Source organism: Ranitomeya imitator, chromosome 3 (assembly GCF_032444005.1).
Source record: "Ranitomeya imitator isolate aRanImi1 chromosome 3, aRanImi1.pri, whole genome shotgun sequence".
In the NCBI taxonomy this organism is placed as follows: domain Eukaryota; kingdom Metazoa; phylum Chordata; class Amphibia; order Anura; family Dendrobatidae; genus Ranitomeya; species Ranitomeya imitator.
Window position 1 is genome coordinate 737,742,093 of NC_091284.1, and position 26,686 is coordinate 737,768,778.

Here is a 26,686-nt window from a genome sequence, read left to right on the forward strand (position 1 = left end):
CGTTCTCCCGGAGTATCGTTGATACAGAAGACACCGATATTAGTTGCGTCCTTTCTCCCCCACCTTAGAACTACTGCAGAAGGTGCTGACAGCGCCTCATCTGTCGACTCCCTACTAGGAGCGATGACACTGATGTTGTTTGACATCCTACTTGTAAGGTAGGCCTCGTTCTGTTACGGATGTAAAAAGCCATTTTGGAGGTAGCGGGAAACCTGCACTGCTGATATTGTAACCAATAAAGGAGTCCAATTCAAGAGAGGAGATCACTGTGGTTTATTCTCGACACGTTTCAAAGTATTCACACCTCTTCAGGAGCAGCGTAGAGATTAATTTATTATTTTAAGTTATATAATGCATCGAGACTAAACCATAATGGCACCCTCTCTTGAATTGGGCTCCTTTACTGGTTATAATACTAGCAGCACAGATCACCCGCTACCTCCAAACTGCCTAAATACTAAGTTGGATCTGCAGCACCAGGGAATCCTGTACAAAACTTTTTCAGCATGGTGTCTAACACAACCGCATAAGGTGAGCGGTACTGTCTTTTGCTCAAGGGCTCCTTTTCACTTGCAAGAAATACATCCGAGTCTCGCATGTTAAAACCAAGCTCTGGCGCCGGCACTTGGGAGCGCAGCGTGCGGCTGCATAGCAATACACAGAGCTGCACGCTCCGCTCTGGAGTGCCAGAGCTTGGTTTTAACATGTGAGACTGGCACGTATTTCTCGCAAGTGAAAAGGAGCCTGAGGCTATAATCTGGATACCATATTGCTTTTATTTTTCCCACCAGGGCTGTGGAGTCGATAACCCAAACCTCTGACTCCGACTCCACCAAAATGGGTTCTGACTCAGACTCCACAGCCCTGTTTCCCACAGCCATTTTTCTAACAGATGACAAAAAAAGGAGAGTGTCTACGCGGTCCTGCCTAGACTTATCAGGGAACATAGCCGCTATTTGACCCGGACTGGGCACTATTTCCGCAGGATGGGTCAAGATGGTAAGTGCAGGAGCTCTGTAGTCACACATCTAACCAGGTAGAACTCGGGGCACGGTTACTTCTAGGATATATAATGAGCATCCCTGGCATGTACGATAAACAACATGATGCGAGCATGGCCTAATTAATGGATATTAAGAGACAGGGTGGTGTCACCATTATCCAAACCCCAAACACAGCAGCTCAACGCCATCAAAAGCATTCAAAGATTATGGCGGCTCTCCTCATGTGTCAGCTGTAAATGCCTATATTCTCCATGAGAAAGAAAACGGTAATTAATCTTACCGATAATTGTATTTCCAGGAATCCATCCTGACAGCACCATGGAGGACGTCCTTCTTATACACAGTGGGACAGGAAACACGAGAGTTTAAAAGGACCCTCCCCCTTCCACCCTTCAGTGGTTTTCCAAAGTAACACATCTGGATGGATGCAAACAGAAAAATTTATTTTGAACATAACAAGATCAACATCAATGTTACTTCACATAAGTATGATACATGTTTACATTAGGGAGGGAACTATCCGTGCTGTCAGGATGGATTCCTGGAAATACAATTATCGGTAAGATTAATTACCGTTTTCCAGGTCACCACCTGACAGCACCATGGAGAAGTACCAAAGGAAACTTCCTAGACCTAGGGTGGGACTACCGCCTGAAGCACTTTCCTGCCAAAGGCTAACTGAGAAGAAACTACATCTAATTTGTAGTGTTTTGAAAAAGTGCTAATGTTAGACCAAGATGCTGCATTACAAATCTGATCTACTGAGGCCCCCCCTTTTTCGGCCCAAGATGTGGCCATAGCCCTAGATGAATGAGCTTTAAGGCTATCTGGAGGATCCTTTCCCTGTACCTGATAGGCCGTGGAAATAGTGGATCTAATCCACCTGGCAATAGTGGATTTTGATGCCTTCTTTCCCTTATTAGGACCCCCGTACAGGACAAAGAGATTACTATCTTGTCTCCAGGCCCTAGTCATGTCCAAGTATTTCAGTATCGTCTCCCTGACATCTAAGTTATGGAAGAAGGCTTCTTTCTGGTTTCTAGGAGATTGGCAAAAAGACGGAAGAACGACCTCCTGGTTAATGTTTGATACAGAGGCTACTTTGGGAAGAAACCCTGGGTCAAGCCTCAAAACCAACCTATCATCAAATATCTGTAGATAAGGGTTTTTGATGGAAAGGGCCTGAAGCTCCCCCAATCTTTTGGCTGATGTAATGGCTACTAAAAACACTGCTTTTAGGGACAGATTAGCGATATTTATATCCTTGTTTATATCAAAGGGCTATTTGCATAGAACGTTAAGGACTAAATTTAGGTCCCATGGGGGCACAGACTTTCTGATTGGAGGCTTCAGCCTCGAGACTGCTCTAGAAAAACGAGCGATCCAAGGGTGGGCGGCAAGGGAAGAGTCATAAAATACACTGAGGGCTGCAATTTGAACCCTCAAGGTACTTGGTTTGAGCCCAATCCTAAATCCCTGCTGTAGGAAATCAAGAATCTTGGGTATGTTAGGGTGATCAACATCGATTGTTGTGTCTCCACAAAAACTGCAGAATTTTCTCCATGTTCTGAGGTATATTGCTGAAGTCACCGTTTCCTACTTGCTTGTAGAATCGAAATTACTCCTTCTGAAAGGCCTTTTGCCCTTAGGATCTGCCGCTCAGGATCCAAGCTGTTAACCGCAATTTCCCTGGGTTCTGATGGAGGATCGGACCCTGAGAAAGCAAGTCCCCCCTGACTGGAAGATGGTAAGGACTGTCCACTGCCAGCTTCTTCAGAAGAGGAAACCAGCTCCTTCCGGCCCAGAAGGGGACCACCAGGATCACTCGAGCTCTGTCTTCGCAAATTTTCCTGAGTACTCTTGGTACTAATGCGAGAGGGGGAAAGGCATATAGCAGATCCGAGCTCCACGACTGAGGAAGGCCATCCACCGCTGCTGGATTTTCCTGGGGATTTAGGGAGAAGAAGGTCTTTATTTTTGTATTTCTTCTGGTCGCAAAAAGATCCACGGACGGGGTTCCCCAGCGCTGACACAGGGTATCGAAAATTCCGCTGTTCAATTCCCACTCTATGGGTGATAGTTTTTCTCTGCTTAGAAAATCCGCAACCTGGTTATTTGAGCCTTCTAAGTGGACTGCTGAAATTGAAAGCACCGAACTTTCTGCCCATTCGAAGATCTGATCCGCCAGACGTTGCAATTTCGGATGTCTCGGGCCCCCTTGATGGCGAAGAAAAGCTACCGCCGTTGTGTTGTCCGATAAGATCTTCAGATGTTTGTTTCTTAACAGGGACCGGGCTGCACACAGAACCTTCCAAACCGCCTGTAGCGCTCTGTGGTTTGAGGAATTGTTGCTCTCTTCCGAATTCCACTGTCCTTGGTAATATCTTCCGAGTACCTGGCCGCCCCAACCTTGTTGACTTGCGTCCGTGGTTACCGTGACTGCTGGGGTCTGGATCCATGGGACCCCCACCTGAAGGTTCTCTGACACCGTCCACCATCGCAGGGATTTCCTGACTCGATAGGATAGGACAAACTGTCTGTCCAACGAAGACTGTCTTCTGTCCCATGTTGTTAGAACCGCTCTCTGCAATTGACGAGAATGGAATTGGCTCCAGCTGACACATGGGATACAGGCTGTCATCAGGCCTAGGATCTTCATTGCATCTCGTATTGTCACCCGAGTTCTTGCAAACTGTCGAACCTTCTTCACCAAATCTGACCGCCTTTTGTCCGGAAGAAAAGACTTCCTGATGTCTGAGTCTAGAATTATCCCCAGAAACTGACGTCTTGATTTTGGGGTTAAGTGTGATTTCTCCCAGTTTACCACCCAACCTAGTTTCTGCAGTGTGGAGATCACTAACTGAGAATCGATGTTGAGTTGGGATACTGAGTCTGCCACTAACAGGAAATCGTCTAGATATGGTATTATAATGATATCTTGTTTCCTTAAAAAAGATACGATCTCTATTATGAGTTTTGTAAAAACTCTTGGAGCTGATGCTAGACCAAACGGAAGGCAACGGAACTGATAGTGTAAGACTGAACCGTCTTTCTCTATCGCAAATCTTAGGAATTTTTGATGTTGCAAAGAAATTGGAACGTGATAGTATGCACTTTTTAGATCCAAAGTGCACATTACCACGTCCTTTCCTAATAGGGGAATTGTGGAGCGAATGGACTCCATCTTGAATCTTTTGTACGATAGCCATTTGTTTAGTGGCTTGAGGTTTATGATAGTTCGGGATTCTCCTGATGGTTTTATTATAGAGAAAAGACCCGAGTAGTGACCTGTTCCCCTTTGGTGAGGAGGTACGGGAGTTATTGCCTCCATCCGGAGGAGATTCTGAATGTCTGACCACATTGGGGAGACTGAAGAGAGACGGGCGTTGGAGATGAAAAATCTTTCTGGCGGACGAGATATGAACTCTATCCTGTAGCCCCGAAATATAACCTGAAGGTCCCATGGATTTGAGGTAATTTTTTCCCATTCCCCCAGGTAATTCAACAACCGACCCCCTATTCTGGTGGCGTCACTTTCTCCGGAACTCAGCTCTAGGATTTGAGGGACCTGGATCTCTATTTTGGTTCCTATTATCCCCCCCTTTCTGGTAACTCCATCTCCCTAGTTTACCTTTACCCCTATAGTCTGATCTCTGACTGTAATAGGGTCTACGAAAGGGCTGGAATTTTTTCTTTTTCTCTTCTGGAAACCCCTTCTTTTCATCAGAAGCTTTTTCCAGAATGTCATCCAATACAGGGCCAAAGACCCGGCCACCGGAAAAGGGAATGGAACATAGTTTGTTCTTAGAGGGAACATCCCCCGACCAGCTTTTTAACCAAATAGCCCTACGGGCCGCCCGCATTAGATAGCGATTGCCCCCTGGCTGAGAACCTGACCGATTCTGCCGTAGCATCTGCTAGAAAACCTGTGGCTAGTTTAAGTAAGGGAATAGCACTAATGATAGACTCCCTAGAAGTTTTGGCTGACAATTGATCCTTTAAATCATCAACCCACAGATGCATAGCTCTCGCCACGGATGTCGCCGCAATATTTGTGCGGATCACCGCGGCCGAACTTTCCCATGCTTTTTTAAGGAGGCCATCTGCCTTTCTGTCCATGGGCTCCTTTAAGTTTGAGGAGTCCTCAAATGGTATGGCAGTTCTCTTATACACTTTCGCTAGTGGGATGTCAATCTTTGGTACATCTTCCCAGTCTTTGACCTCTTCATGGTCAAAGGGAAGACGGAGCCTAAAGTCTCTCGGTATTGATATCCTCTTCTCTGCCTCCTCCCACTCTTCCAAAATCATTGAGCTGCGGGAAGAGGTGAAGGAGGGGTCAAAAACTGCAAATTCTGAGCAAAGCCTAAACTGAACTCGGACTTACCGAATGTGTGCATTAACTGGAAAGACTTTTGAAGTCTGTGACCGAAGTCCCCCGAACATCTCGTCCTGCACGGAAAGAGAGGTCGAAGGTTCCTCAACCTGCATAGTCTGTCTGACCGCTCCCAGTAGTTCGTCAATATCATTGGAAGAAAAAAGATACTTTTTCCCCTTCTGAGGGGAATCTCTACACACTTCTTCCTCTTCCTCTATGTCAGATTCTGATTGAATGTTGTCAGAAGATGAATCTGACTCTCTCTGTCTCTTCCTAGACCTGGGAAGATCTTGGACCTCAGGCTGGAACTGCTGGGTGGTAGATAGGTTAGATATAGAAGCCTGCACTTCATCTCTAACCATCGCTCTCATGCTTGTTATTAGAGAGGCCTGTTCCTCTCCTACAATGCGGGCGGTGCAGGGCTCGCACAGAGGCTTCTGACATAAGGCATTAAGTTTTGAGGCACATATAGGGCATCTCCTGGTTTTACCAGTCTTCTTATCCCCAGATGAAGGACGCCCCTGGAATATATAAAGGGACCACCACTAGTACCTTTAATAGGACTATACGGAGTGCACCTTTAAATGAGGACTCACATGTGCAAGGGAATCCTGCTTCCCCGTAGCCTCTATGCTGACCGCTGGTATGGAGCCTGGATCCATTATAGCTGCGGTGCCTAGCGCTATCTCACTTACCTTTTATCCTTCGCTTGTGTCCCGGCGCTCAGGAGTGATGAGGAAAGCCGCCCCCTTGCTGCCGCCGCAACCCGGAAGTGACGCGGCAGCGGTAAACCGGAAGTCCAACGCACGCTTACCGCCGACTCCTTCCGGCCTGAACACATGGAGTCCGGAGCGCTCTGCCGTACCTGCCCCTCCTCCGGACTGTCTGCCAAGGGACCACCCTGCAGAGATCCACGCAGGTACGCTTGGGGTAGCCATCCGAGGTCGAGAGCCCCCACCAGGGGGAAGCGACCTTTTAGCCAGGAGCAGCGCTACACCGGCGTCGCTGAGGGACCCAATAAATTGGGTGTCGGCGATACAGAGTTTCGGCCATGGGAAGGAAGAGGCTGAGCCCCCCCGATCCGCACGCTCTGTAGGGACAAAGATCTCTCGTCGTTCCTATCCACAGTGGGACAGGAAAAACACTGAAGGGTGGAAGGGGGAGGGTCCTTTTAAACTCTCGTGTTTCCTGTCCCACTGTGTATAAGAAGGACGTCCTCCATGGTGCTGTCAGGTGGTGACCTGGAAAGCATATTTTCTTAGAGCCAAGTGCGGTGTGGTCCTCTGTTCCTCCTCCTGGAAATGTATTAATCAATTGGCAAATATTAATTAGATTTAGGGATCGCTCACATTAGCATATAAATTGGAGGAGTGCATCACAATACACTATGACCAATGTTAGTAAATAAGGCAGTGCATATCTGCGAGATTTTCCTCAGCTGTGATCGGACTGAGGAAAAAAAACAAAACAAAAACAAACCGCAGCATGCTGCGAGTGGATGCAAGAACCGGATAGTACTCGCGAATCAATGGGTGTGAGAAATATAAATATATACAGTGGGGCAAAAAAGTATTTAGTCAGTCAGCAATAGTGCAAGTTCCACCACTTAAAAAGATGAGAGGCGTCTGTAATTTACATCATAGGTAGACCTCAACTATGGGAGACAAACTGAGAAAAAAAAAAATCCAGAAAATCACATTGTCTGTTTTTTTAACATTTTATTTGCATATTATGGTGGAAAATAAGTATTTGGTCAGAAACAAACAATCAAGATTTCTGGCTCTCACAGACCTGTAACTTCTTCTTTAAGAGTCTCCTCTTTCCTCCACTCATTACCTGTAGTAATGGCACCTGTTTAAACTTGTTATCAGTATAATAAGACACCTGTGCACACCCTCAAACAGTCTGACTCCAAACTCCACTATGGTGAAGACCAAAGAGCTGTCAAAGGACACCAGAAACAAAATTGTAGCCCTGCACCAGGCTGGGAAGACTGAATCTGCAATAGCCAACCAGCTTGGAGTGAAGAAATCAACAGTGGGAGCAATAATTAGAAAATGGAAGACATACAAGACCACTGATAATCTCCCTCGATCTGGGGCTCCACGCAAAATCCCAGAATGATCACAAGAACGGTGAGCAAAAATCCCAGAACCACGCGGGGGGACCTAGTGAATGAACTGCAGAGAGCTGGGACCAATGTAACAAGGCCTACCATAAGTAACACACTACGCCACCATGGACTCAGATCCTGCAGTGCCAGACGTGTCCCACTGCTTAAGCCAGTACATGTCCGGGCCCGTCTGAAGTTTGCTAGAGAGCATTTGGATGATCCAGAGGAGTTTTGGGAGAATGTCCTATGGTCTGATGAAACCAAGCTGGAACTGTTTGGTAGAAACACAACTTGTCGTGTTTGGAGGAAAAAGAATACTGAGTTGCATCCATCAAACACCATACCTACTGTAAAGCATGGTGGTGGAAACATCATGCTTTGGGGCTGTTTCTCTGCAAAGGGGCCAGGACGACTGATCCGGGTACATGAAAGAATGAATGGGGCCTTGTATCGTGAGATTTTGAGTGCAAACCTCCTTCCATGAGCAAGGGCATTGAAGATGAAACGTGGCTGGGTCTTTCAACATGACAATGATCCAAAGCACACCACCAGGGCAACAAAGGAGTGGCTTCGTAAGAAGCATTTCAAGGTCCTGGAGTGGCCTAGCCAGTCTCCAGATCTCAACCCTATAGAAAACCTTTGGAGGGAGTTGAAAGTCCGTGTTGCCAAGCAAAAAGCCAAAAACATCACTGCTCTAAAGGAGATCTGCATGGAGGAATGGGCCAACATACCAACAACAGTGTGTGGCAACCTTGTGAAGACTTACAGAAAACGTTTGACCTCTGTCATTGCCAACAAAGGATATATTACAAGTATTGAGGTGAAATTTTGTTTCTGACCAAATACTTATTTTCCACCATAATATGCAAATAAAATGATAAAAAAACAGACAATGTGATTTTCTGGATTTTTTTTTCTCAGTTTGTCTCCCATAGTTGAGGTCTACCTATGATGTAAATTACAGACGCCTCTCATCTTTTTAAGTGGTGGAACTTGCACTATTGCTGACTGACTAAATACTTTTTTGCCCCACTGTATATCACGAACATGGACCATTCATGTGCTGTCCGATTTTTATGCACGCATCTCAAAAGGAAAGCTGACATTTCATCAGTTAAGTACAGTAAATTCACAGCCAGAAATGTCAGAACAGAATAGATAGATGCCCGGTAGACATAATTTCACCAGCCCCCTTCATATAATGAAAGGCACTAAAGAATCTTAGTCTATGTGGCAAAGGGTTTTTAGCCTTACTAAACCTATTAAATAAATACCTGCAAAATTGTAAATAAGGTTCCTCCTATTTAATAACTAGCTAAGGGAAAGCAGACAGCTGCAGGCTTATATTATTAGGCTGGGAAGGGTCAGATAACCATGGACCTTCCCAGCCTATTAATAGCAGTTTGACAAAAGGTCCTCGATCATGGACTCAGCACCCTGCTTCATTAGAAAAGTCCTGTCTAACTACAGATTTACTATGGGTATGGTCACACAACCATTTTCTCTCAATCCAAGAAAAATGATCCGTTTTTCTAATCAGAATTGGATTAAGTTTTCTTGGAGGTGGAGAAAAAAAAAAAAAAGGATTCTCCACCTTCTCCATTGTGACAGTCTGTGAAAATCAGACATCCGACATCTGCACAGACCCAAAGCAGACTACCAGTTAGCTAATCTGTAAAGTTTTCTCCTGTTTATTTTATACTGTTTTGCATAGTTGTATGTCTTTTTATTACCATATTTTTATACCTTTTTCTTTACTGTAAGCACTGAACCTTTTTGTATTAAAGCATAAAACTTTAACAGTTTAACCTTGTATGTTCTAAAGAATCCATAGCCCAAGGTGTGTGAGCCTTATGAGTGGTAGACAGCATTAGTAGTATTTCTGGGACTCATCGCCCGCGATTCGGTGAGTGGTGGCAGCGTGTATGAGCGGGTATGTGGCCTGGGTCGGTGTGTGATTTATGCTCCCATTAAAGCATAGGACAGAGGTTGAATGCTGGACTGAGAGAGGGGAAATAGATTAACCCTTGCAGGCGCAACCCCAAGTCACATGCTGAGAGCGAGTACGTGACGAATTAGCGACAGCGACGCACGGGTATGCGTGCTATCTGTGAAAACCACAGATAACCCTTCTTGTCCGATATAATCAGTTGTGTGCACAAACCCTAAAGGGAAGCGCTATACTGAAGAAAGACTCTCCGGTCGTGAACAAGCATTGAATGGCTTCAAGCACACAATCCTATTTATTATTGATCCTGAATACAGTTGTCAGATACTACAATCAGTCCATAGACCTCACTGCATAAAAACACGGTGGTTTTATCCATGTATAGTCCGCGTATAAAATGATGACGCTCTGTTCTTGAATGCTGTTTATCAGCTGGAAAGTTTGGTATACTCTGTGGATGGGCTAATCCATACGCAGCTATAGGTCTACAGTATAAAGCTCAGCTCTGCACATCACACATGGGCCGGACTGATCAATAGCTAATGCGTGTGAATGGATAAATGTGACACTAAAAATAGTCTCCCGTATAGCCAAATGGTACGTTACAGAAAAATTAACAATAACGAAATAAGCTTTGAACGCCAGTTAGCGGAGTTAAAAAATGATTTCCTAAAAAGAAATTATCCTCCCTATATCTTAACAGCAGCTGAACAGCGTGTTAAACAACTTACCCAAAATGAGTTATTAAAAACTCGTAAGCGCAAACAGCTTCATCGTGAAGATGATGAACGACAAAAAAGATTTACGTTTACTTTTACGCATAGCCCCATCGATAAAAACATCTATGCGGCCATAAATAAAAACTGGCACATTTTGCAAAATGACAGAGATTTATCAGCAGTGGCCATGAATCGGCCAAGATTTGGCTATAAGCGGACAAGAAATTTGGGCGACTTGTTAGTTACCAACAGGTTATCTCCGGTAGATAGTAATTGGCTCACACGTGCGCAACCAACAGGTAACCACAAGTGTGGAAACTGTAAGTTTTGCCATTTAAGACTTTTGGAGAATCCTATCCGCATAGGTCCTGTTCGCCATTTCGTTCGGCATTTAATCACATGCAAAACCCAATACGTAGTCTATTTAATTCTCTGCCCATGTCTTTTTATTATATCGGCAAAACAATACGTCCGATGGTTACCAGATTTAAAGAGCATTATAACTCAGTATTATCTGGTAAAGGGTGCCCCCGGTTTATCAAACATGTACATGAGTACCACAATGCGAACCCCAATGTTTTGCGGTTCGCTGGCTTAGAAGTTGTAAAACACCCCGGGCAGGGCGGAGATCGCAATAAAATTTTACTACAACGGGAGGCAAAATGGATAATGGATACCAATGCCCAGGGACCTATTGGTCTTAACGATAAATTAGACATGTCGATTTTCTTGTAATATCAGATAAGACTCTTTTTTTGTAATATCAGAGAAGATTCTTTTTTCATATATGCTTGATAATGTTACAATTTATTTGTGCTTGTTAATATTGTTTTCGCACTTAACCATTTGTGTTTTTAATTCACACACCTGCAAGTATTACGTCAGCTGGTTCCCTATAAAGGATATGACGTTTTTAATTTGTGCACCTGGACCCGTTGAAGCGCATTTGCGCGAAACGATCGTCGTCCTTTTTTCCTTCTCCCCGCACCATCACCCGATCCCAGCCGCCTCTCCAAAAATGTTTTGTTTTACCGCACGATGAATAAAGAAAACTAATTTAGCAGTTCTTCTGGGTGAGTGCCACATTTTCTTCGTTACTATATGGACTGGACTTGGTTTTTTTCTTGTGTAGCACCCCCGTATCCTGCTTTATTTGTGCTTGCTGCATGACTCCCGTGGAGACACTGTGCTTCCTCGTTGTGAAGAGTTAGTGCATTTTGAGCCTGGTGCCGCCTATATACTCTTTTCTATTGTCTGTAAATGTGACAATACTGATTAATTAGTACAGCAGTTAAGTCAGGGACAACTATTGTGTGAGCGGCGGCTGGACAAAAGTTTCCTCAATTAAACGCAATTTCCCCAAGTCAAAGCCTGATGTGAGTCACCGGGTGTGGAGAGAAAGCCAAAGCGAACGCCGCGAGTACAATAAAGCTGACATAACTCAGAGCGGTGTCATGAACCCAACACACTGGTGTGTCATAGGGACAGTGCAATGTGCAAGCACCACACCAGAAAGTACTGCTGCGTGTCATCAAAGAGCACACGCCGCCACACAGGAGGCACACTACCTACTACACATGGGCATCAAAACTGTCAGAGAGTCTGCATACATCATTAAGTAGATCTTAACCTTGATGAGGCCGGTGTACTTCCTGTGAAAATCCACATTAAAATGGCTGTATAACGGTACTTTCACACTGCGGTCTGGCGCCCGTCTACCACGGCTGGGTGTCCGCCTCCAGTAGGCATACACAGCTTGAAAATGATGCACATCAGCGCGAATGTCCGCTCTCTCAGCACCATTACAGTCCGTGGCCCCGTCAGCACATAAGCAGAAAATCTTATTTTGTGGAGGTTCGGACGTAAGCCCGACAGGACCAACCAAGTGTGAAAGCACCCTAAGGAAAAATAAAGTTTTTATTAAGCTTCAGCAGAGCTCATAAAATTCTCCTTTAGATATATTAAAGGGAACCTGTCACCCCGTTTTTTGAGATTGAGCTATAAATACTGTTAAATAGGGCCTGCGCTGTGTGTTACTATAGTGTATGTAGTGTACCCTGATTCCCCATGTATGCTGAGAAATACATTACCAAAGTCGCCGTTTTCGCCTGTCAATCAGGCTGGTCTGGTCAGGTGGGCGTGTTCACAGCGCTCTTTTCTTCCCCAGCTTTCCGTTGGTGGCGTAGTGGTGTGCGCATGTCCAGAGTTCCGACTTCCCTGCGCCCACGTGAAGACACAGCGCGCGATCTGCGCTGTAATCCCTTGCATCGGTGGGGGCGGCCATCTTCCTGGGGCCGCGCGTGCGCAGATGGAGTGCTCTGCTGCACGGGGCTTCAGGAAAATGGCCGCGGGCAGCCGCGCGTGCGCATTAGAGATCGCGGCGGCCATTTTCCCAAAGCCGAGATGCAAACTCGGCTTTGGGAAAATGGCCGCCGCGATGCCGAGATGCACGAGATGAAATCTCTAATGCGCACGCGCGGCTGCCCGCGGCCATTTTCCTGAAGCCCCGTGCAGCAGAGCACTCCATCTGCGCACGCGCGGCCCCAGGAAGATGGCCGCCCCCACCGATGCAAGGGATTACAGCGCAGATCGCGCGCTGTGTCTTCACGTGGGCGCAGGGAAGTCGGAACTCTGGACATGCGCACACCACTACGCCACCAACGGAAAGCTGGGGAAGAAAAGAGCGCTGTGAACACGCCCACCTGACCAGACCAGCCTGATTGACAGGCGAAAACGGCGACTTTGGTAATGTATTTCTCAGCATACATGGGGAATCGGGGTACACTACATACACTATAGTAACGCACAGCGCAGGCCCTATTTAACAGTATTTATAGCTCAATCTCAAAAAACGGGGTGACAGGTTCCCTTTAAGGGAGGACTGTCACAAAGGACTATATACATTTTAAGAGTCAATATACCAGTTTCATGAGATCCAATAGACCTATTTAAAGAGTTATTCCCCAAATCTCCCATTATCCCCATACATACAGCTGTACTAAGCTTTCTCCGGATCCTGAGCCCTGATCTGGGGGATTGTGGAGGTCCAGTGATCAATAAGTTGTCCCTTATACTTTGGCTCAGAATAACCCTTTAATAATGCATGCCTTTTGGTGACAGATCCACTCTAATATAAAGAGAGGAAACTCCAAGTTATGTCCGAGCGACAGAAGCCCTTTTACAACGTTCGTCTATGAAGTTACCCTGCACTCAGATTACATAAAATGTTAGGTATATATATAGCGTTGGACACGTATGTGATGAGAGTACGGCCGGCATATTGTACAATCTGCACTCCACAGAACATGCAGTGTGTGTCAGCGTAACACAATGGTGTCACTTGGCCGGATGCCCAGATAACATTGTGTAGAGCACAGGAAAGACCAAAGCTTAGTAACCCTATCATTAGAAACATCACATGCCGCTCTATGTAAATACACATAGACAATACTGGGTTGTAAAACTGGAGCAGAAAATGATGTATTCACAAGTCCCCTCTCCACACAGTGTGGACGTCACTTAAGGCCTTTACAAGAGGTTTTCTGACATATGCAATAATAGACCAGAGCTGGTGGTGGCGGATAGATATCATAAATCTGCCACACTGCACTACCGCCTCATGTATCATCCAGATGGTCTATGAAGGACACAGCACAGGTCCAGCCCAGCTTGGTGCAGTGTGCAATTCTTGGATTTACCTGTGGTGGCACTGTTTGGAAATTACACACTTGCTCCTACGTCCATCCACAGTTAGCAGGTGATTGCCGAGGTCCTGGAGCGGGAACATCTCTATTTATCAGTAATTAGGTTGTTAAATTAACTAAAGTCATTTTTAGTTTCAGGCATGGATGTTTTTAAAACAATAAAGGCAGGCGCGCTTACTTTCCTTAACCCATGCGGATTTAGGTCTGTGCCATTTGTAAGACAACATGACTGCCGAAGCCTGGGATTGGCTGCAGTGGTCAGATGACTAAAAACATATCAGCAGAGCAATATCCAATGACGCAATCTTCTAGTCACCTGACCGCTGCAGCCAATCACATGCTATAGTGTTTCTGTTGTCTTCCAAATACTGTAGAACAGGCGCCAATTCTGGAGCTGCCCGGTGAAAGGTGAAAAACACGATGGAGCAACCACCAGCTCACCGGGTTGAGAAATTCCTAAAGTAAGGGTGTTTGTGCATGTAGACTTCAGGCTGGTTTCCTGAGTAAGTGAACCGTGAAAAAAATGGGAAAATCCAGCTAATGCAAAAGTCCTAAAACATCACATTAGTAGGTTAAAACATGAAAGGGAAAAAGGGAAAAAACATGGGAACGGTCGACGCGTTTCGCCCTACACTAGCTCTTAATCATGACCATCATGAAAGACATCCATGCCGTCTATATGACAGCTCCGGCTTCACGGGGCCAGAGGGAATGCCAGTAGGTGGGAAGGTGTATGTGAATGACTGGCCGTGACGCACCGAGCGCCTGTACTTGGGTTGAACTGTAGGTCTGAGCTGACAGACTGCATTTAGGCTGCACGTTAATAATGTTACAACGGTGTCTGGCTGCATTACTGAAAGTGCAACTACCGGGAGAAAATGAACTTAATTCCTCCCAGGAGCTGACGGCTTTCAGTCATGGAGGTATGTAAGGAATGACAGCTCGCTCTTCACAGATGCATTGTAGAGCCAGCTGTCAATCAAAGTGCCGGGTGTGCTGGTAGCCGCTGCTGCTGATCATGACCGATGACCATATTTATGGGCCGAGTGCTGTGTGACAAAAACGGACCTCACGAGGACAGCACTAGGACCAAGGTCATTCAATAAGGCTGAACAGGTAATGCTTTCTCTAACTCAAGGATCGAAGAAATGCAGCATGCCCTAATCTCTTCTATACTTTGTGTAAGGGCTCAGTGTCACATGCGAGAAATTCGGATGAGTCTCGCACATCAATACCCGGCACTCGGGAGAAGAGCGTGCGGCTGCATGTATTGCCACACGGCTGCACGCTCCGATCCGGGTGCAGTGCCGGGTATCGATGTGCGACACTCATCTTAAGGCTTCTTTCACACTTCCATCGCTTGGCCAACGTCGCAATGCGTTGTTTTGGAGAAAAAAAACGCATCCTGCAAACTTGCCCGCAGGATGCGTTTTTTTCTCCATAGACTCGCATTAGCGACGTATGGCCATACATTGCACGCGTCGTCCACTGGATGCGTCGGGTTTTGTCGGACCGTCGTCTCCGAAAAACGTTCAAGGGAACGTTGTTCCGTACGTCGCATCCAGTGTTTCACCCTGCGCATGCCCGGCAGGAAATATCGCTCTCACGATCTTTCCTGCTCGGGAACGCAGACAGAAATGTGAAAGCAAACACTTCCGTCAGTACGTCGCGCCGATGCTGCGTGACGGCCCCGTACTGACGGAAGCGTGAAAGAAGCCGGAAACTCATTCAAGTCTATGGGTGGGCAAAAATATCCCAAAAAAAAAATCAGATCCAAAACAGATCATCTGTGTAGAGTTTAATACACATAGTTCAGCAATTGCAAACTGAACTTGGCCTTGTACATGTTCTGTGCAGTGTAAAATCAGATGACACTGATGGAAATGATGGGCACACATCACATCCAGAGGAAAGTCTTCTTTATTCCATGGATAGAACAGACCACCGATCAGCAAGCCTGGGCCGCTCGGCCGACGTGCACTGGTCGGCTCACACAGGTCGGCCAGGTAGTGGAAATGCAGCTTCAGCCTTTCATCATTATTTGCCCATATCGCCAGCATATTCCGCAGCGCTGTACAGACTGTCCCTCACAGCAGCTCCTATGGGCGCAGTCACTAATCACTGAGGCCCCAATTCTGCCGGATGCCCCCTGCCCTGTGACACACGCCCCCCAGGTGCGCCCCCTGCCGGACACCCTGTGCACTGCACCACATGGGGCACTCGGACGGCCGCCGGCTGCTGTGGAACTAGTGCTCCCAGAATGCACAGAGGTGATAAGCCGCCCATCCCCCTGGGACCTGTAGTTCCACGGAACTGTTTCACAGCCGTGTCTGAGAGGCCTGAGGCCAGCAGCAGCCGGGCCGCCACCTCCTCAGGGAGACCCGGGCGGCGCAGGGACGGCACAAGAAACATGGCAGATAATAAATAAGGGCGACAGACCTCTCCGCGGCGCTGCACACTCCGAGATCCCACCTCTTGTGTCAGGAAGAGCCGGCGCTTCCGTACTGGGCTGCCCCGAGAATGACACTGCGCCGCTACCATAGCAACAGCGATGAGTGACAGGAGGCAAGGGGCGGGGCTATGGCATTTGTAAACACAGAACACCGAAAACTTTATTGACACACGTGAAGCTCAGGCAGAAGAAGACTGGCCCGAGCACGTGACCTCCCTTCCTGGCGTGGTGTTATAGTTATTATCTGCCCTCACTTAAGATGGCGGCGAGCGCTTCTGTGTGTGCAGTCTGTACAGTGAGTGTGTGAGCGGTTATGGCGCGGGATTTCTGCGGTCTGCGCCACTGTAAGTTGACGTTTCATTCTTTTGAGCCTTATTCAGACGTGAATATTTCATGTATGTGTGCTATTAGCGGTTTTTACAGGTATTACACATGCCCATTACCATCAATGGGGCTGCTCACACGTTGGTCTTTTGCGAACCAAGTGTCTGTGGAAAGTGTAGGTCCATGACAATCACTGAGCGCACAAAGGAGAGGAGAAGCTGTCATTACTTATCCACACCTGGAAATCCCTGCTGTCACTGCATCCAAAACACTGGGGACGTGTATAATCCCTGAGGGGTCGGGGCAGGTAGATCTATCTGTAAGGCTCTGTGCGCACGTTGCGGATTTTGCTGTGGCTCCGCAGCAGTTTTCCATGCGGTGTACAGTACCATGTAAACCTATGGAAAACCAAAACCGCTGTGCACATGCTGCGGAAAATTCCGCCCAGAAACGCAGCGGTTTATTTTCCGCAGCATATCAATTCTTTGTGTGGAAACGCAGGGCTTCTGCACCCATTGACTATATACTGAGTAAGGCATATCCGCACATCAAAAAACGCAAGACAATCCGCAACCATTTTGACCTGCGTTTTCTGCCAAGAGATTCTGTGTGGAAAAATCCGCAGCCAAATCCGCAATATGTGCACATACCCTTACAGGGGCTGTCATTATAAAATGGTCGAGGGTAGGCAATGGATTAAATTAATCCTAAAAGACCCTATAAACCTTCACATATGCGGTTGAGTCCGCAGTGTCTTGTCCGCAAACGCATGCTAATGCAGCGTTTTTTATCCGCATCAGCTTAAGCATGACGGCAAAAAAACGCTGCAGTTGCATGCATTTGCGCTTTTTATGCACATATGTTTGATATTTCCAGTAGGGCATGTCTAAATCTGTTCCTGGACATGTGCAGGAAGAGCTGCGACGCTAAGGGGAAGCATCGAGGGAGCTGGGTAAGTATTTTAATGCCAGCGGGCGGGCGCACAGGGGAAGGGAGGGAGGAGATTACCGGGAACTTTATTTTAACAACAAATTTTTTTTTAAAAAAAATGATTTTTCATTCCTTCGCTCCAGTGAACGCTGCTGGGAAGAAGGAATGAATTCTGCATTCAGCACCCAAAGCAGGGGACAGCGCTTAACTCTAGCGCTGTCTCCTGCACGGTGCGTGTGGTACTCAGTCGGCACACGGCTGCCGCACGTGTACCACATTGATGTGCCACGTGAGCACACGGACACGGATAACTCCGGTACCGTAATTATCTGGACGTGTGGGACAGGCCTTAGAGACATGTCCAGCCTCTTGCTGACCTCCTCAGTCCCCAGCCTCTTATGGATGTCCATCCCTGTGGTCGTCTCTGCTGGCTTATGGCAGGAATCGTGTCCTGTATCATTTGTGTGACCTCTGCAGCCAATTACTGGTCTCAGCGATCATATGCCGCACATTACCCATGTGACTGCTGCAGGCAATCGCTAGTTTTAACTAATAAAGTACCTCTCTGTAGCGCTATAGCATGCAATCATGAAATGTATGACATTGGAGTTTCAATACTGCTCTAGATAACAGGAAAACACAAAGATACTTGGAGCATAAATTGGCCAATTCATGTATACCCGGCAGCCGCAGTAATGCGATTCTCTTTGCTAGGACTTATCCTAATGTGAATCCTCTCCTGGGCTGAAACTTACATTTATATAGGGAGGTAGGATCCTGCTGAAATTAAAACCGCCATATGCTGAGGGGCGGAGTGCTCAGTCAGAGAGCCAGTATACAAATAAAAGACTGACCATCACTTCCAAGCAGAAAACAGGTGTGAACAGGTGCTTACTAAGAGCATCCACGTCCATATACAGTGGGGCAAAAAAGTATTTAGTCAGTCAGCAATAGTGCAAGTTCCACCACTTAAAAAGATGAGAGGTGTCTGTAATTTACATCATAGGTAGACCTCAACTATGGGAGACAAACTGAGAAAAAAAAATCCAGAAAATCACATTGTCTGTTTTTTAATCATTTTTTTTGCATATTATGGTGGAAAATAAGTATTTGGTCAGAAACAAACAATCAAGATTTCTGGCTCTCACAGACCTGTAACTTCTTCTTTAAGAGTCTCCTCTTTCCTCCACTCATTACCTGTAGTAATGGCACCTGTTTAAACTTGTTATCAGTATAAAAAGACACCTGTGCACACCCTCAAACAGTCTGACTCCAAACTCCACTATGGTGAAGACCAAAGAGCTGTCAAAGGACACCAGAAACAAAATTGTAGCCCTGCACCAGGCTGGGAAGACTGAATCTGCAATAGCCAACCAGCTTGGAGTGAAGAAATCAACAGTGGGAGCAATAATTAGAAAATGGAAGACATACAAGACCACTGATAATCTCCCTCGATCTGGGGCTCCACGCAAAATCCCACCCCGTGGGGTCAGAATGATCACAAGAACGGTGAGCAAAAATCCCAGAACCACGCGGGGGGACCTAGTGAATGAACTGCAGAGAGCTGGGACCAATGTAACAAGGCCTACCATAAGTAACACACTACGCCACCATGGACTCAGATCCTGCAGTGCCAGATGTGTCCCACTGCTTAAGCCAGTACATGTCCGGACCCGTCTGAAGTTTGCTAGAGAGCATTTGGATGATCCAGAGGAGTTTTGGGAGAATGTCCTATGGTCTGATGAAACCAAACTGGAACTGTTTGGTAGAAACACAACTTGTCGTGTTTGGAGGAAAAAGAATACTGAGTTGCATCCAACAAACACCATACCTACTGTAAAGCATGGTGGTGGAAACATCATGCTTTGGGGCTGTTTCTCTGCAAAGGGGCCAGGACGACTGATCCGGGTACATGAAAGAATGAATGGGGCCATGTATCGTGAGATTTTGAGTGCAAACCTCCTTCCATCAGCAAGGGCATTGAAGATGAAACGTGGCTGGGTCTTTCAACATGACAATGATCCAAAGCACACCGCCAGCGCAACGAAGGAGTGGCTTCGTAAGAAGCATTTCAAGGTCCGGGAGTGGCCTAGCCAGTCTCCAGATCTCAACCCTATAGAAAACCTTTGGAGGGAGTTGAAAGTCCGTGTTGCCAAGCGAAAAGCCAAAAACATCACTGCTCTAGAGGAGATCTGCATGGAGGAATGGGCCAACATACCAACAATAGTGTGTGGCAACCTTGTGAAGACTTACAGAAAACGTTTGACCTCTGTCATTGCCAACAAAGGATATATTACAAAGTATTGAGATGAAATTTTGTTTCTGACCAAATACTTATTTTCCACCATAATATGCAAATAAAATGATAAAAAAACAGACAATGTGATTTTCTGGATTTTTTTTTTCTCAGTTTGTCTCCCATAGTTGAGGTCTACCTATGATGTAAATTACAGACGCCTCTCATCTTTTTAAGTGGTGGAACTTGCACTATTGCTGACTGACTAAATACTTTTTTTCCCCACTGTATACTTGTATATTACTAAAAAAGTTGCACTCTGTAGCGCTATAACATGCAAACATGAAATATTTGTAGACACAGGCTCTCTGACTGAGCACTCCGCCGATCAGCATGTTGCGATTCTGATCACAGAAGGATCCTACCTACCAATATACCGTATTTTTCCGACTATAAGACGCACTTTTCCCCCAAAAAAATTGTGAGGAAAATGGAGGGTGCGTCTTATAGTTGGAACGTAGGCTTACCGGCATTGTGGCGGCGACAGAGGTGCGGGGATGATGTGGCGCGGTGACCGGTATGGCGTGAGCAGGGTCCTGTCCACATTTGAGGTGAATCCGTGGCCCGGTATTGAAGGAGAGAAGCAGAGCTGGGTGAGTTACGGTTTTCCCGGTGGTGGCGGCCATCTTCCTGAGGCCGCGCGTGTGCAGATTGAGTTTTCTGCTTCCTCGCACTTCAGGAAAATGGCCACGGGAGGCCGCGCGTGCGCAGATGGAGATCACGGCGGCCATTTTCCTGAAGCCGAGTTCGCAGATTGAGATCTCGGCTTCAGGAAAATGGCCGCCGCGATCTCCATCTGTGCACGCACGGCCTCCCGCAGCCGTTTTCCTGAAGCCCTGGGAAGCAGAGTACTGAATCTGCGCACGCGCGGCCTCAGAAAGATGGCCGCCACCACCGGGAAAACCGTAACTCACCCAGCTCTGCTGCTCTCCTTCAATACCGGGCCGCGGTTTCACTTCAAATGTGGACGGGACCCTGCTCACGCCATACTGGTCACCGCGCCACATCATCCCTGCACCTCTGTCGCCGCCACCACAATGCCGGTATGCCCGCCGCCACCAGGAAAACCGTGACTCACCCAGCTCTGCTGCTCTCCTTCAATACCGGGCCGCGGATTCACCTCAAATGTGGACGGGAGCATACTGGTCACCGCGCCACATCATCCCTGCACCTCTGTCGCCGCCACCACAATGCCGGTATGCCCGCCGCCACCAGGAAAACCGTGACTCACCCAGCTCTGCTGCTCTCCTTCAATACTGCCGTGGCGTCACCTCAAATGTGGAAGGGACCCTGGCTGCCGTCACCTGAGGATGTGACCGCACATCTGCTGCCGCCACAGCACTGCCGCAACCTCCCCATGGACACCAGGCCATGGCGTCGCCCACCTAAGCAGGATGGGACCCTGCTCAGGTGCACACCGTTCCGCCCACCGCACCTCAGCATCACCTCACCTCTGCCACCACCATGCCTCCTGTGACCCTGCTCTGCCACTGCCTGCCTTCAGGTAAGAGATCTTAAATTCGGACAATAAGACGGACCCCCATCTTATAAAAAAATCTTTTTTTCTGCAATTTTCACTCCAAATTTGGGCTGCGTCTTATGGTACAGTGCGTCTTATAGTCCGAAAAATACGGTAAATGTAGGCTCTCTGCCCAGGAGAGCATTCACATTAAGGCCCCCTTCACACGTCTGCTTTTCATGTCCTTATGGGGTCCTTTTTTTTCTTTTTAAGGACCGCAAATACAGTCATACGCTCACCCACTGTATTCAATGGTGGTGCGTACATCAGGTTTTTCTGCACAGACCGTGTGAGAAACCCACAGACGTGTCAGTTTTTTTATCGGCAGCACAAGCCGCAAAATGTCCCTCACACGTACACGGATGACATCCGTGTGTCGCGTACCGGCGCCTGGTTAAAGTCGTACACTTAGTACTTTTCTCTATTGCTTCATTGGGGGGCACAGAAACCATGGGTGTATGCTGCTGTCACTAGGAGGCTGACACTATGCAGAAAAAAGTTAGCTCCTCCTCCGCAGTGTACACCCCACCGACAGGATATTCAGTTTAGCTTAGTGTCAGTAGGAGGTGGACACGGGTCTTTCACTAGACCCAAATCTACCTCAGTCTGCGTCGTTTCCTTGCAGGTACCACGGAGGGATACAGTGTGAACGGTCACTACTGTACTCCCACAAAGAGACTATGAGTACGGCGTGTATTGCCACCCCGTATCCTCATACGTCTAGTCGGCAGGACCCAGCCCATAACACAGAAGCGTGTTGAGATGATCGATCGTCGGTCCTGCCTCCGTGTCCCACCCACTTGCCCACCAGAGCCTGTCGGTTTGAGGAGATGCGGATGTTCCACAGGATTTTCGGATGTCCGATCTATCCTGGATGAGGAGGTACTTTTTCCCTCTCTCCCACCAGTACAGAAAAAAAGAGAAACCAAGAAGATCGAAGGGAAGTTAAAAAAATATATATTTTGTTTTAATAGAGGGCATTAGGGTTCTATCCCCTTTAATTCATGTGTACCTTTGCAGCGTTTTTAGGGCCCTCCACTCTGCTCCCCATGTTCTGGCGGTTGCCATCTGTACTCTAGGTCCCTACTTCTCTTGGGCCTAGCAGCAGCGTGGGGCATTAGGGTTTTTCTTCCTTAAATCCCGGGGTATTTGGGGCACTAAACTTCTTTTCCAACGTTTTTAAGGCTCTCTGTGCCGCTCCCCCATGCTCCGGTGGTTACCAGCCGTAATCTAGGTACCGGCTTCACTCGGGCCTAGTTGCGGCGTTGGCTCCGTTCCCCTTCTTCCCTGCACTTTGGGTGGGCTTTTCTCCCTCCCTTTGCTTGTTACTTCCTTCCGAATCCGCCCCCCTTCATTTTTCAGCTTGGAGCCGGCGGCATGTTTCTCCTACCAGGCGCTTGGCTCCGCCCCCTTCTTCCCTGCACTTTGGGCGGGCTTTTCTCCCGTCCGTCCCTTGTTGCTCCCTTTTCTTTTACATCACACTGCTGTTGTGAATTCTGCTATTACATGAGTTCAGCAGAACATGGCAACAGGCACTCTCCCTGCATCTCAGTGCAACCCTCTCATGATGCTAGCGTTACTCTGCAAGCAGAGAGATGAGCTGCTTCTACCCCTTCACGATTGCAGTGTTGGTGGGCCAACTTCCAGCTGTGTAAAGGTTGGTATTCTCCAGCTTGTCTGCCGTGGCTCAGTGGACAAAGAAGCTGACCACAAATCGCAGGCCCAAGGGTTTTAACCCAGGTGCACAATAGAGAGAGAGTTTAGTGTCCCTCTGATTCCAAGCCTACAACTTGGCCTTTTGGAGCGCTGACTGTACAGGATATACTTCAGCACAGACTTCGCGGTTCGGCCTTCTACACGTGAAACGGTTATTCTGCCTAACGCCGTCAGGAATCCAGACCTAGACCGCAACACAGAATTGGCTCTCTCCCATACCCTTCTCCAGGGTTGTCTCCACGCTAAAGCAGCTGCAGGATACTGAGAGACGATCGCAGCAGCACTCTTTTCGCTATCCAGGTTTTTGATGCACCACCTACCAGGTACAGTAGGGTACTTTGAAACTGTCGTATTTTCAGTGCATCAGACTGGTCTTGGGTTGACTGCTGCAGTGATACTGGTATTCTGTATGGTATCAGGTGAGTCAGAAGCCTTTTCCTTCATGTTCCCCATTTTCGATTGCAGCAGTACTCTATCCGCTATCCAGGATTTACATGCATCATCTACCAGACACTCTTGGTCGATACCTGCCATCTTTCCAGTGGTTCAGAAATGCCGAGGTCGAGTACTGCATCGGTCCCGCTCTTCTGTCCTAGACTCAGGTGAGTCAGAAATGCCCTCTTTCACGTACCTCAGGGTCTTTTTGCAACATCTGCCTAGACTCTCTTCGGTTAACCACTCAGTGAGAGGTGCCCGGTATTCATTACTTCTGGTTGGCTCCAGCAGCGGTTACAGTCTGCTTTCAGGTTAGTCAGAGGCACCTTCTGCTGCATGTTTCATGGTCAATAATATCTGTGGTCTATTAATAGTTTTTACAGAAAATCTACCACGTACCACAAGGGAGATCTCGGTACCACAGGGTGGATCTCAGCGGCAGCATGAGCGGCCAGTCCACTTTCAGGTAGGTCAGACACGCTGGTGACAGATACCGGATGGTCAAAGTTTTGTCTTCGACCACGCACCGGGCCCGGTTTGCAGATTGCTCTCCAGGGACCTGTCCACATCTTCTGATTATTTGGGCCTACCATTAACCATCCGTAGGTCGGTTTACAGTGCTGTCTTCAGGCTATATACATTATCCAGTGCGTTACTTCTATCATAGATGATTGACCAATCACTGTTTATACATTCTGGCTGTCTTTACGGAGTCAGCACCCATATGTATGCCATGACTCTCATGACTGATCACTTTGAGCTACCTCAATACCAGAGGTCCCTATCTATTTGTTAGTACTGAAGTCTTCTTTCTTACAGACACCGGATAAAGCCTCGAGCAGCTCCGGGATTTGATTTCCGAAGGGGCAAGAATTGGACCTTACTATGCTCAGGCATCAACCGGTGTGGAAGGCTGCTCCAGGCCTGAATCCAATGAGGAGTTTTGTGATAATACATTTCTTTTAGCAAGATTTGTATCCTTTCCACTGGTGTCTTCAGTTGTGTGGTGTCTTGCACTTAGGTAAGTGGGTCCACACACTACAATCCTCTCCCCTTTCCAGAGTGTCCAGGACGCATAGGGTCGCCAATGTCATCATAGGGAAGGATCTTTCATCAGTCAGGTTTCTTCTGGGGTCTATGTGCTCCTTCCTAGGGCCAAGTTTCCATGCCTTTGGCATACTCCATGTTTTTTTCATGGACTTTCCTCCTTCGACCGCTCATTTTGTACTGTGTCTCCCAACATCGGTCTAGATCCTCATCCCTGTACGCTTGAGTTTAGCTGCCAGGTCGTCCAGTAGTTTACGTTCTACCTGATTAGATGGGCTAACGGTTGTCTTTTCAGACTTTTCTCCTGTTCTGAACCGTTTTTGTTGGTCAAAATAGAGCCTTCACCATTGTGATGAGATCCAGGGACCCCCCTTCAGTGTCTTGCCATCTAGCAGGTTCACAGTAGCCTACTCTAAAGTCTTTTTTTGTCAATTCAACTTAATGGTCTTTCCTTCTCCTTTTCTCAGAATCCTTAGTCCAGCCGCTTCCAAAGAGGGAAGTGCCTCGGTATCCTATATCTCCTCTCCTGAGCTCACTGCCAATTGGACCAATTCTTCGACTATGGTCCCTCCGGTTTCCAGACTTTCCACTATACGGTCCTCCCTCTCTCAGAGGGTGCATCCCTTGAGGATACCAACGGCGGACTCATAGTCATTGGCAAGGTCAACCTTCTCAGGCTTCTGTCGCTGCATTATACCCTGCCTTTGCCTCCACCTGGGTAGCAAGTTTATAGTCGCAGAGGCCGCCCTCGCGGACCAAATTACCCTGGCAGGGAAGTACTTAGTGTCCACCTTCCCCATATGCCGCTGCAGGTGCTGCTCAGGCATCCAGCAATATCGTGACCATTTGGCTTATGGCGTGGCAGGCGAACTTAGTCTCAAAGAATCCCTTATCAACTTGCCTGTCCAGGGTTCCCATCAGTTTGGCTCCAAGTTGATCCACATTATTAAGGTGATCACCGGAGGGTCAAGCTCTCTCCTTCCTCTGGCTAAACCTCGTTGTTCTCCGGGGGGTTTTGTTTCCTCAGCGTGATCCTAGATTGCTGATCGTAAGGGTCCATCCTTGTCTTTTCAGCATAAAATTTCATTGTTCAGTTATTGCTTCCGGGGAACCGCATGACTTTTCCTTTGTCCCATGGAAGCCATATCCAGGTCCTGATTTCTCAGGGCATCGAACATTTCTGCGTCTTGCGAGAGGCACGTCCTTTGTTTCTTTTTGTAGCTTTCTCTTTAGGGCTCCCAACCACTCTGAGTCTCGCAGAGTGTGGCAGCAGTTTGCACTTTCTGTGGATCACAGTTTCAGTGCTCTTCCCGTATCCCACCGGTATTCTCCATGGCCCTGTCCATCATTTTTCATTCTTTCCTTTGCCTTGCTCGGACTCCTCCTTTGTAGCGCTTTCATCAGGCTACCTGGCCAGGGCAACATGCGTCTATCCGGCTAAAGCCGCCCCTCCCCCCTTTTTCAGAACACGGGCTCGACGTATAGAGGCCCTCTGGCCTCCAGGTCAGCGAATGCTTGCTGAATCCGATCGAAAATGGTAAGTTTACCAGGTCAGAGCAGAGTGTCTTCTTCTGAGTTAAACTAAGAAGAAGAGAGACATACCAAAAACTGGGGAACACCCTCAATATGTACTATATTACTAAATATTTTTTATTAGAGTCCAAAAAACATACAACAACATTAGATTAAAAACAATTAACAAAACAACTCTATTATGAGGCAGACCCCCCTGGGACCCAGACACATATATCAAGTGTCAATAGTGAAAGTATTGGAATACTCAAATAAATGCGCTCAGGACAAGTGCTTATGAGAATAACAGGTGAACAATGCAGGCGAACAATCCATTACAAAAACATGCAATACGAGACATGCCACCGGTGTTTTACATATGCTAGTCACTTGGATGTTTACAATATTGAACAAATAGCTGTAGATGAAAACATATTTGTGTTTTTTGGACTCTAATAAAAATATTTAGTAATATAGTACATATTGAGGGTGTTCCCCAGTTTTTGGTATGTCTCTTTTCTTATTCTAATTCAACAGGAGAAAACAGGATTTTTGGTTGCTTACCGTAAACTCTGTTTCTCGGAGCCTTCAT

At 47.2% G+C, this 26,686-nt stretch overlaps 2 protein-coding genes across 8 annotated transcripts in view; one reads left to right on the forward strand and one right to left on the reverse strand.

The window, feature by feature from the left end:
- CAB39L (calcium binding protein 39 like) overlaps positions 1–16,397 on the reverse strand; it is a 116,643-nt gene extending 100,246 nt beyond the window's left edge. The window contains exon 1 of the mRNA XM_069758846.1: positions 16,303–16,397. The gene's annotated coding sequence lies outside the window, so the exon portion shown is untranslated. The remainder of the gene's footprint in view (positions 1–16,302) is intronic.
- Positions 16,398–16,549: 152 nt separating this feature from the next.
- Positions 16,550–26,686, forward strand: part of SETDB2 (SET domain bifurcated histone lysine methyltransferase 2) — a 160,378-nt gene continuing 150,241 nt past the window's right edge. For 4 of the 7 annotated variants that reach the window (XM_069758848.1, XM_069758855.1, XM_069758850.1 and 1 more), the window contains exon 1: positions 16,550–16,659. The gene's annotated coding sequence lies outside the window, so the exon portion shown is untranslated. The remainder of the gene's footprint in view (positions 16,660–26,686) is intronic. The other 3 variants (XM_069758851.1, XM_069758854.1, XM_069758849.1) reach the window with 2 other exon arrangements.